Source organism: Tauraco erythrolophus, chromosome 8 (genome assembly GCF_009769465.1).
Source record: "Tauraco erythrolophus isolate bTauEry1 chromosome 8, bTauEry1.pri, whole genome shotgun sequence".
NCBI lineage: Eukaryota > Metazoa > Chordata > Aves > Musophagiformes > Musophagidae > Tauraco > Tauraco erythrolophus.
In genome coordinates, this window is record NC_141472.1 from 5,501,629 (window position 1) to 5,512,582 (window position 10,954).

Genomic DNA, 10,954 nt, shown 5'->3' on the forward strand with positions numbered 1-10,954 from the left:
ACTAAAACAGCCTCAACAAATTTCATTGTGATTGGAAACATGGATGTTCAGATAGTTTCTCTGAGGACAGAACAGGAGACCCTCAGGGTAAGTGGAAAGGGCAGATGAACCAACTCTTCTGAGCTAGTAGGAATCCCCACAGTCTACAATGAAACCAAGAAGAGACACAGAGAGGCTGATCTGGCAGCTGAGGGGGAGACCTGTGAAGCTGAAGCCCAGGTTCTTGCTTCAGAGCAGTAATGCAGTTGTGTCACAGCCTATGAGATGGGCCCTCAGCTGAAAACTCCTCACCACCTGCCTGTACATCAAGTAGAGGCCAGACACAGGACATGTGCTACATGTGTTTTAAGGACCACTGCTCCCTGCAGGGCTTGAACTGCTCAGTGGAGTCTCAGGTGTGAGCCCAGGAACCAAACCTGCCTTAGCTAATGAGCAGCTTCAGCACAAGGGTGGGTTTGCAAGAGCCATCAGCCTCCCAGCATTGCTTCTGCAACGCATGTTTTCCTATCAGCCTTTTGATTTCTTTTTCCCACTTTACCAATGCCTGTAGCTTCTTCCTTGTGTAGGGAAACTACTGAGTAAGTGGCAAAATGCAGTTTTCTTTCAGGCACGTGATAACTTTTCAGAAAACAAAATCTTTGAGCTTCAGAGTAGAAGGGTGTAGAAGCTCTGAGGTAAAAGTGAAAAAACCACTCTGAGACTCTTTTATGTTATTATAAACTGTAGGGAAAACAAAAGATGAGTAATACCTTAAACATGTTATTTATTCCAGCTTTATATAAACTGCATTTAAAAATTATCATTATAATACTGACTGATTTAGCAAACAGCATTTTCTCAAGAATTGGGGGTTTTTTTCATGGTTTTTTTTTGCATCCCCGTATTTGCTGAAAAGGGTTAAGCAGACAGCTGGATGAATTTGCCATCCAAACCTTGCAGCACCCTTAATGTGAAGGGCGTGGATGCAAAAACAAGTGCCGGACAGTGAAGTTAATCAGTACCTTAGAGGCGTTTCCGAGTGTTTGAGAGTTTGCCAGTGACTCCCTGAGTCGGCTTGGTTATCTAGCAAGAGTTCGTTGATTAGAAACCCAGTTTTCTGGGTTCAAGGGAGTGCGAGATAACAGTTGCACACCTCTCACATGTGGTCACCTGTGCAAGAAGACAGTGGGAACTCTGAATTTGGGTAAGAAGTTGCATAGCTGCGGGATGCCGGGGGAGGAATCATAGAATCATGGAATGGTTTGGGTTGGAAGGTACCTCAAAGATCATCCAGTTCCAACCTCCCTGCCATGGGCAGGGACACCCTCCACTACACCAGGTTGCCCAAAGCCTCATCCAACCTGGCCTTGAACACTTCCAGGGATGGGGCAGCCACGGCTTCTCTGGGCAACCTATTCCAGTGCCTCACCACCCTCACAGTGAAAAATCTCTTCCTTAGATCTAATCTAAATCTCCCTTGTTTTAGTTTAAAGCCATTGCCCCTTGTCCTGTCACTACACGCCCTTGTCAAAAGTCCCTCTCCAGCTTTCCTGTAGGCCCCTTTAGGTACTGGAAGGCTGCTATAAGATCACCCCGGAGCCTTCTCTTCTCCAGGCTGAACAGCCCCAACTCTTTCAGCCTGTCTCCATAGCAGAGGTGCTGCAGCCCTCGGATCACCTTTGTGGCCTCCTCTGGACCCACTCCAGTAGCTCCATGTCCTTCTTGTGTTGGGGATTCCAGAGCTGAACGCACTATTACAGGTGGGGTCTCATGAGAGCAGAGCAGAGGGGCAGAATCACCTCCCTTGACCTGCTGCCCACGCTCCTTTTGATGCAGCCCAGGACACGGTTGGCTTTCTGGGCTACCAGTGCGCATGGCCGGCTCACGTTGAGCTTCTCACCCACCAGCACTCCCAAGTCCTTTTCTTCAGGGCTGCTCTCGATCCATTCTCCGCCCAGCCTGTACTTGTGCTTGGGATTGCCCTGACCCACGTGCAGGACCTTGCACTTGGCCTTGTTGACCTTCATGAGGTTCGCACAGGCCCACCTCTCCAGCCTCTCAAGGTCCCTCTGGATGGAATGGACAACCCCAAGAGAAAGGGGCTGTGCTAGATGGCTGCAGTGGGAAGGAGGGGCTTTGTGCCTTTTTGTGGTGACTCTCTTCAGCAGCAGGATAATAGAAGGGCTTGTTCGGGTAAAATTTTGCTAGGGTCAAGGGACTGTGAGATAAGAGTCACATGTGGATGTTCACAGAAGCAGATAGTGGGAACTCTGAACTCGGATAAGGAGCTGTGATCTGTCACAGGCTGTAGTGGGAAGGGGGGATGTTGTGTCAGCACAACCACTGCCTGTGGCTCTGTGCCCTGCAGGCACGAGGTGGGTGATCACAGCGGAGCACAGTGAGAGCCAGCACGGGCAGCGAGTGAGGTGCCAGCTGGGTCACTCTGGGCCTGGTGGCAGCATTAGGAAGGCAGCTGCAAACACCTGCTTGTTTCCAAAAGGGAGCTGGTCTTCTCTGAGCACTGGCCAGACTCATCTGTATCTGAAATCCCAGATAGCCTAAAAACTGCTCTACTGTGGGAAGGACTAAACCAGGCTTAATGTAATGCTGTTTTATGCAAAGAGCTTAGGAGATGCCTGAAGAACTACGGGTGGGCTGAATGGAGGGCTGTCAGCTACCTTGGGATTTCCAAAAGGTGTTCAATAAGGTTTGCTGCTGAAGGCTCTTAAAGAAATTCAGCTGCTACAGGAGAAGAAAGTTGTTGCTTGATTGACTGATTAGCTAGAAGATAGGAAATAGAAAATCAGCTGTCACAGAGGGGAGTCAGAGGGAGTTTCTTTGCTTCTTTGCTAGAACCTGTATTCAGCATATCATAAACTATCAGGAAAAACAAAAACAGTGAATGCTGAGTAGATTAATTTTTCTTGTGAAATCAACTGATATGCTGCAGTAAAGACAAGTGCCGTCTGTGGAGCTTTAAAGTCTTCGTGCCCATGGGTGGTTGAGTGATACAGTAACAGGTAATATTAACCGTAGGTGAGGGCAAAGAGATGCAGCCCGAGACCCGGATGGCTGCATGTTTCCATGGGAGCTCTGTCTGGCTACCATATGCATTCTGCCACATGCAGGGGACTCAGCCTTCTGCTAGGTGGGTACCGTAGCTGAGCTCCTTCTGAGAGAGTGAAGGCCACCAGTTAAACTCACCTCTTGAGCTGGCAGGGTGGCTGCACCCTTCCTGTGCAAACTGCCGTGCCACGCTCTGTTGGCACCACTCCTGGTCGCTTGCACTCCCCAGGCTGCTTTTTGCAGGAATAGGGGTGGCTGCTGTTGCTCTGATAACACTCAGGCCATGCCAGCGTCTCCCATGAGAGCTGCCGGCTCCTGGGGGTGTCTTTTTGCTCCCCTGGCGTTTCCCTGCCTTAGGAAAAGCCCCTGTGCACCACGATCTGCCGCTCTGTTGTGGATTGGGCCGGCTCTGGAGCAGCACCCCTCTGCGACAGAAGTAACGACTTACGTCATGGAACCGCAAAGAATTTGCCTCTTAAGTCTCAAACTACATAAGTGCCACTGTCTTGATTCTCACATGAGAGAATGCCTTATTTATAATATTCTTCTAATATTCTAATTTCTAATATCACTCTGTATTTGCCTTATTCTTTATTAAGTTCAGTGGACTCTGCTTTACCCTGTCAAACAGTATAAATGAAATCCGAAAGAAGAAAGAAAAATAACTTCCAGCTCAAAGATATTGTACTGCAATTGTGCAGTGAGATTGTGGTACCACAATTCAGAAGTGAGGGACTTAATTTCAGAGGAGAGATTTGTGTCCTGCTTTGTGCCTGGAAAGAAATGTCTAGTGCTATTAGTTGTTTTAGAGACCACACGGTAACTATCAAAATAGATCTAAATTTGTAGATTAGCTTTAAAACCCTGCAGAACAATTCTCATAAATGCAAACATCAAGAAATAGGTATGAAAACTTGGTAAAAAATTTCAATAGCACTAAACTCCAGGAACAACATGATCACATTTCATTGGAAAATGGATAATTTGAAGGCAAAAGAACATACCTTAGGCAGTGGTTTCTTCAGAGCACAGTTTATACCTCCTACAAAGACCATATTGGGCATCACTGGTCTGGCATACTCAAACACAAAGTCGAATCTCAGAAGCCAAATAGAAGCAGAGTTCAGAAGGTCTATCAGGGTTACATCTCTCTGAAGAACTTCAGAAGAAAGCTTTAATGCATCTGCGTAGTAACCATTGCAGTACTCAAGCTCCAAGAGTGAAATCAGTGCATTTTCCACTCTCTGGAAAAATGTCATGCGGTCTGAGTTGAAGGAGAATACTCTTGGGATGTAGGACACAGGGTTTGGGCACTGTGGTGCTTCATAGTGTAAGCTGCAAGGAAGCCCTCTCATGAAGAACAAAAATGGAAGAGAAAAGTAATTCGCAACTATTGCTCCGCACATGAAAATAGGGTCTGTTAGGACGGCATCAAAGTGGCTTTGATTCAAGTACTGCAGGGTCTCCTTGTGATCGAACAGGTCCTTGCACTGACCAAAGAACTTACTGAAAACGTTCACGGAGCTGCTGTATATTGCTTGAACGTTCAGAGGGAAAGGCAGGTTCTTCATGTTAGCAGCAACGAACTCTTCAAATGAGTTATCCAGCTCTTCTAATGTGCCGGTCACTGGGTATGTTTTCACTGTGTACAGCGCCTGTCTTGTTCTTATCTCCCACGTTACTTCTGGTAGAAGCACCACCACTTCGTGTCCTCTCTCGGCGAGCTTTGCAACCACTTCTTGCATGCTAAGCCAGTGGCTTCCAACCATGGGCACCACCAGGAGTTTCCCTCCATCTGAGAGGCCAGGAAGGAGAAGGATAAAAATCCAGGCACAGGCACAGCAAAGCCTTGAAGTCATGTTCGCGTGGTCAGAAATGTGAAATCAGTCAGGACTTTGAAAGTCTTCTTCAGACAGTAGCTTAGAAGATACTTCTGAAGGAAGCTGATCGGTTTATATGTTGAGCTGTCCTGCTTTGTCTTAATCTTCTGGTTAATTATTCACTGCTCTGGGTTGTGCGTTGGGCTTGGTGTTTTTTTCGTTATTTGTAAAGCTAGATTACTTGTAAACCCTTTCTTGTGCTGAGTCATTGTGAGTTCCTCAGTGTTCAATGGAGAACCAGCGCCTCAACATGCTGGTCAGATTTCTTAGGATTTCTCTCTTGATCATTGATTACTGTGTCCTGTCTTACACCTAGGCCAGGACCAAGGAAAGCAAGTCTGGTGTGAATACCACCAACACCACAGTAACAAACTAAAACAGCCTCAACAAATTTCACTGTGATTGGAAACATGGATGTTCAGGTAATTTCTCTGAGGATAGAACAGGAGACCCTCAGGGTAAGTGGAAAGGGCAGATGAACCAACTCTTCTGAGCTAGTAGGAATCCCCACAGTCTACAATGAAACCAAGAAGAGACACAGAGAGGCTGATCTGGCAGCTGAGGGGGAGACCTGTGAAGCTGAAGCCCAGGTTCTTGCTTCAGAGCAGTAATGCAGTTGTGTCACAGCCTATGAGATGGGCCCTCAGCTGAAAACTCCTCACCACCTGCCTGTACATCAAGTAGAGGCCAGACACAGGACATGTGCTACATGTGTTTTAAGGACCACTGCTCCCTGCAGGGCTTGAACTGCTCAGTGGAGTCTCAGGTGTGAGCCCAGGAACCAGACCTGCCTTAGCTAACGAGCAGCTTCAGCACAAGGGTGGGTTTGCAAGAGCCATCAGCCTCCCAGCATTGCTTTTGCAATGCACGTTTTCCTATCAGCTTTTTGATTTCTTTTTCCCACTTTACCACTGTCTGTAGCTTCTCCCTTGTGTAGGGAAACTACTGAGTAAGTGGCAAAATGCAGTTTTCTTTCAGGCACGTGATAACTTTTCAGAAAACAAAATATTAGAGCTTCAGAGTAGAAGGAAGTAGAAGCTCTGAGGTAAAAGTGAAAAAAATACTCTCAGAATCTTTTATGTTATTATAAACTGTATGGAAAAAAAGATGAATAATAACTTAAACATGTTAGTATTTCCAGTTTTAAATAAACTTCACTTAAAAATGATCATTACAAAAATAACTGGGTTTTTTTTCCAGGATTTTTTTTTTTTGCACCCCTCCATTTGCTGAAAAGGGTTAATCGGACAGCCGTTAGGGAAACATCTTGCCCTAACACTTTTTCACAACAGCGAAGCTCTTTGTCCTACTGTGGTGACTCTCTTCTGCAGCAGGATATGTGCAATCCAAACCCTGCAGCACCCTTAATGAGAAGGGAGTGGGTGTAAAGGCAAGATGAGGGCTGGTGAAGTTAGTCAGGGACTTGGGAATTCAGGAACATTTGCCAGTGCCTCATGTGGCCTGGTTATAAGGGCTTGTTCAGGTAGAATTTTGCTAGGTTCAGGGGACTGTGAGATAACAGTCAGTTTTCTGGGTTCAAGGGAATGCGAGATAACAGTTGTGCACCTCTCACGTGTGGTCACCTGTGCACGAAGACAGTGGGAACTTCTAATTTGGGTAAGAAGGTGCATAGCTGCGGGATGCCGGGAGAGGAATGGACAACCCCAAGAAAGAGGGGCTGTGCTGGAGGGCTGCAGCGGGAAGGAGGGATGTTGTGTCAGCACAACCACTGTCTGTGGCTTTGCAGCCCTGCTGGCAAACAGGCCTAGGCTCTGGTACACTTTGCCTTTGATATCCTCCACTTTTTCACAACAGCGAAGCTCTTTGTCCTACTGCAGTGACTCTCTTCAGCAGCAGGATAATAGAAGGGCTTGTTCAAGGTAAAATTTTTCTAGGGTCAAGGGACTGTGAGATAACAGTCAAATGTGGTTGTTCAGAGAAGCAGATAGTGGGAACTCTGAACTTGGATAAGGAGCTGTGATCTGTCACAGGCTGTAGTGGGAAGGAGGGATGTTGTGTCAGCACAACCACTGCCTGTGGCTCTGTGGCCCTGCAGGCACGAGGTGGATGATCACAGCGGAGCACAGTGAGAGCCAGCACGGGCAGCGAGTGCGGTGCCAGCTGGGTCACTCTGGGCCTGGTGGCAGCATTAGGAAGGCAGCTGCAAACACCTGCTTGTTTCCAAAAGGGAGCTGGTCTTCTCTGAGCACTGGCCAGACTCATCTGTATCTGAAATTCCAAGATAGCCTAAAAGCTGCTCTCCTGTGGGAAGGACTAAACCAGGCTAAATGTTATGCTGTTTTATACAAAGACTTTAGGAGATGCCTGAAGAACTACCAGTTGGCTGAATGGAGGGCTGTCAGCTACCTTTGGATTTCCAAAAGATGTTCAATAAGGTTTGCTGCTGAAGGCTCTTAAAGAAATTCAGCTGCTACAGGAGAAGCAAGTTGTTGCTTGATTGAATAATTAGCTAAAAGATAGGAAATAGAAGATCAGCTGTCACAGAGGGGAGTCAGAGGGAGTTTCTTTGCATCTTTGCTAGAAGCTGTATTCAGCATATCATAAACTATCAGGAAAAAAAAAACAGTGAATGCTGAGTAGATTAATTTTTCTTGTAAAATCAACTGATATGTTGCAGTAAAGACAAGTTGCATCTGTGGAGCTTTAAAGTCTTCATGCTCATGGGTGGTTGAGTGATACAGTAACAGGTAATATTAACCGTAGGTGAGGGCAAAGAGATGCAGCCCGAGACCCGGATGGCTGCATGTTTCCATGGGAGCTCTGTCTGGCTGCCACATCCATTCTGCCACATGCAGGGGACTCAGCCTTCTGCTAGGTGGGTACCGTAGCTGAGCTCCTTCTGAGAGGGTGAAGGCCACCAGTTAAACTCACCTCTTGAGCTGGCAGGGTGGCTGCACCCTTCCTGTGCAAACTGCCGTGCCACGCTTTGTTGGCACCACTCCTGGTCGCTTGCACTCCCCAGGCTGCTTTTTGCAGGAATAGGGGTGGCTGCCGTTGCTCTGACAACATCCAGGCAGCCAGCGTTTCCCACGAGAGCTGCCGGCTCCTGGGGGTGTCTTTTTGCTCCCCTGGCGTTTCCCTGCCTCAGGAAAAGCCCCTGTGCACCACGATCTGCCGCTCTGTTGTGGATCCGGCCGGCTCTGGAGCAGCACCCCTCCGCGACAGAAGTAACGACTTACATCATGCAACCAGCAAGAATTTGCCTCCTAAGTCTCAAACTACAAAGTGCCACTGTCTTGATTCTCACATGAGAGAATGCCTTATTTATAATATTATTCTAATATTCTAATTTATAATATTACTCTGTATTTGCCTTATTCTTTATTAAGTCAGTGGACTCTGCTTAAGCCTGTCAAAGAGTATAAAAGAAATCTGAAAGAAAAAAATCTTTGAGCAAAAAGATATTGTACTGCAATTGTGCAGTGAGATTGTGGGACCACAATTCAGAAGTGAGGGAGTTAATTTCAGAGGAAAGAGATTTGTGTCCTGCTTTGTGCCTGGAAAGAAATGTCTAGTGCTATTAGTTGTTTTAGAGACTACACGGTAACTATCAAAATAGATCTAAATTTCTAGATTAGCTTTAAAACCCTGCAGAACAATTCTCGTAAGTGCAAACGTCAAGAAATAGGTATGAAAAATCATCTGGGTTTTGCACAGAAGTGTCTTTCACCCAATACACTATTTTAGATTAATTCTTCCTACTTCAACAGGACGTTTCTGTTTCACCATGATCTACAAACAGAAGAAGCTTAATGCAGACAGCCAGTTTGGAAACCATATGTCAGGAAAACCCGGACAAAGCAAATTCACTGACTTTACTGAGCCTGGAGTTAAAAACAAAAGACGACTCTCAGCATGGTCTTAGAGATTTTGGTCAGGTGAAAGAAATACATGTCAGACTCCATGAAAATGAAATCAAACTGTGTCTGGTTGATGAATAAGATACATTTGCTGAGAAGACTAATTTGTAGCTGGCATTTTTTGTTGGACTTTGTCAGAAAATCCTCATTATTTCAAATAAGTCATCTACTGCCATCAAGTTAATTTGATATCAACCTGTGGAAAATAACTGCCAAAACCTCGTTGAACTGAATAATTAACAGAAAAATAATTTCAGTAGCACTAAACTGCAGAAACAACATGATCACATTTCATTGGAAAATGTAGAATTTGAAGGCAAAAGAACATACCTTAGGCAGTGGTTTCTTCTGAGCACAGTGTATACCTCCTATAAAGACCATATTGGGCATCACTGGTCTGACATACTCAAACACAAAGTCAAATCTCAGAAGCCAAACAGAAGCAGAGTTCAGAAGGTCTAGCAGGGTTACATCTCTCTGAAGAACTTTGGAGGAAAACTTTATTGGATCTGCATAGAAACCATTACAATACTGAAGCTCTGTGAGTGAAATCAGTGCATTTTCCACCCTCTGGAAAAATGTCATGCGGTCTGAGTTGAAGGAGAATAGTCTCGGGATGTAGGACAGAGGGTTTGGGCACTGTGGTGCTTCATAGTGTAAGCTGCAAGGAAACCCTCTCATGAAGAACACAAATGGAAGGGAAAAATAATTCGCAACTGTTGCTCCACACATAAAAATAGGGTCTGTGAGGATGGCATCAAAGCGGCTTTGATTCACGTACTGCAGGGTCTCCTTGTGATTGAACAGGTCCTTGCACTGAAGATAGAACTTATCGTAAAGGTTCACGTAGGTTTTGTACATGTCTAGAATGTTCAGTGGGAAAGGCAGGTTCTTCAGGTGAGCAGCAACGAAGTCTTGAAATGCATTTTCCACCTCTTCTAATGTGTAGGTCACTGGGTATGTTTTCAGTGTATATATTGGCCGTCTTGTTCTCATCTCCCATGTTACTTCTGGTAGAAGCACGACCACTTCGTGTCCTCTCTCAGCAAGCTTTGCAACCACTTCTTGCATGCTAAGCCAGTGGCTTCCCATCATGGGCACCACCAGGAGTTTCCCTCCATCTGAGAGGCCAGGAAGGAGAAGGATAAAAATACAGGCACAGGCACAGCAAAGCCTCGAAGTCATGTTCGCGTGGTCAGAAATGTGAAATCAGTCAGGACTGTGAAAGCCTTCTTCAGGCAGCAGCTTGAAGATACTTCTGAAGGAAGCCAATCGGTTTATCTGTTGAGCTGTTCTGCTTTGTCATCAGCTTCTAGTTAATGATTCACTGCTCTGGGTTGTGGGTTGGGATTGGTTGGGGTTTTTTTCGTTATTTGTAAAGCCAGATTACTTGTAAACCCTTTCCTGTGCTGTTTCATTGGGAGTTCCTCAGTGTTCAATGGAGAACCAGCTCCTCAACATGCTGGTCAGATTTCTTAGGATTTCTCTCTTGATCATTGATTACTGTGTCCTGTCTTACTCCTTGGCCAGAACCAAGGAAAGCAAGTCCAGTGTGAACACCACCAACACCACAGTAACAATCTAAAAGAGCCTCAGCAAATTTCATTGTGATTGGAAACATGGATGTTCAGATAATTTCTCTGAGGACAGAACAGGAGACCCTCAGGGTAAGAGGAAAGGGCAGATGAACCAACTCTTCTGAGCTAGTAGGAATCCCCACAGTCTACAATGAAACCAAGAAGAGACACAGAGAGGCTGATCTGGCAGCTGAGGGGGAGACCTGTGAAGCTGAAGCCCAGGTTCTTGCTTCAGAGCAGTAATGCAGTTGTGTCACAGCCTATGAGATGGGCCCTCAGCTGAAAACTCCTCACCACCTGCCTGTACATCAAGTAGAGGCCAGACACAGGACATGTGCTAAATGTGTTTTAAGGACCACTGCTCCCTGCAGGGCTTGAACTGCTCAGTGGAGCCTCAGGTGTGAGCCCAGGAACCAGACCTGCCTTAGCTAACGAGCAGCTTCAGCACAAGGGTGGGTTTGCAAGAGCCATCAGCCTCCCAGCATTGCTTCTGCAATGCACGTTTTCCTATCAGGCTTTTGATTTCTTTTTCCCACTTTACCAATGCCTGTAGCTTCTTCCTTGTGTAGGG

General features: G+C 46.1%; 2 pseudogenes; both read right to left on the reverse strand.

Annotated features, from left to right (window-relative positions):
• Positions 1–3,398: 3,398 nt before the first annotated feature.
• LOC147528303 (UDP-glucuronosyltransferase 1A9 pseudogene) lies at positions 3,399–4,904 on the reverse strand (annotated as a pseudogene).
• Positions 4,905–8,624: 3,720 nt separating this feature from the next.
• Positions 8,625–9,991, reverse strand: LOC147528304 (UDP-glucuronosyltransferase 1A9 pseudogene; annotated as a pseudogene).
• Positions 9,992–10,954: the final 963 nt, after the last annotated feature.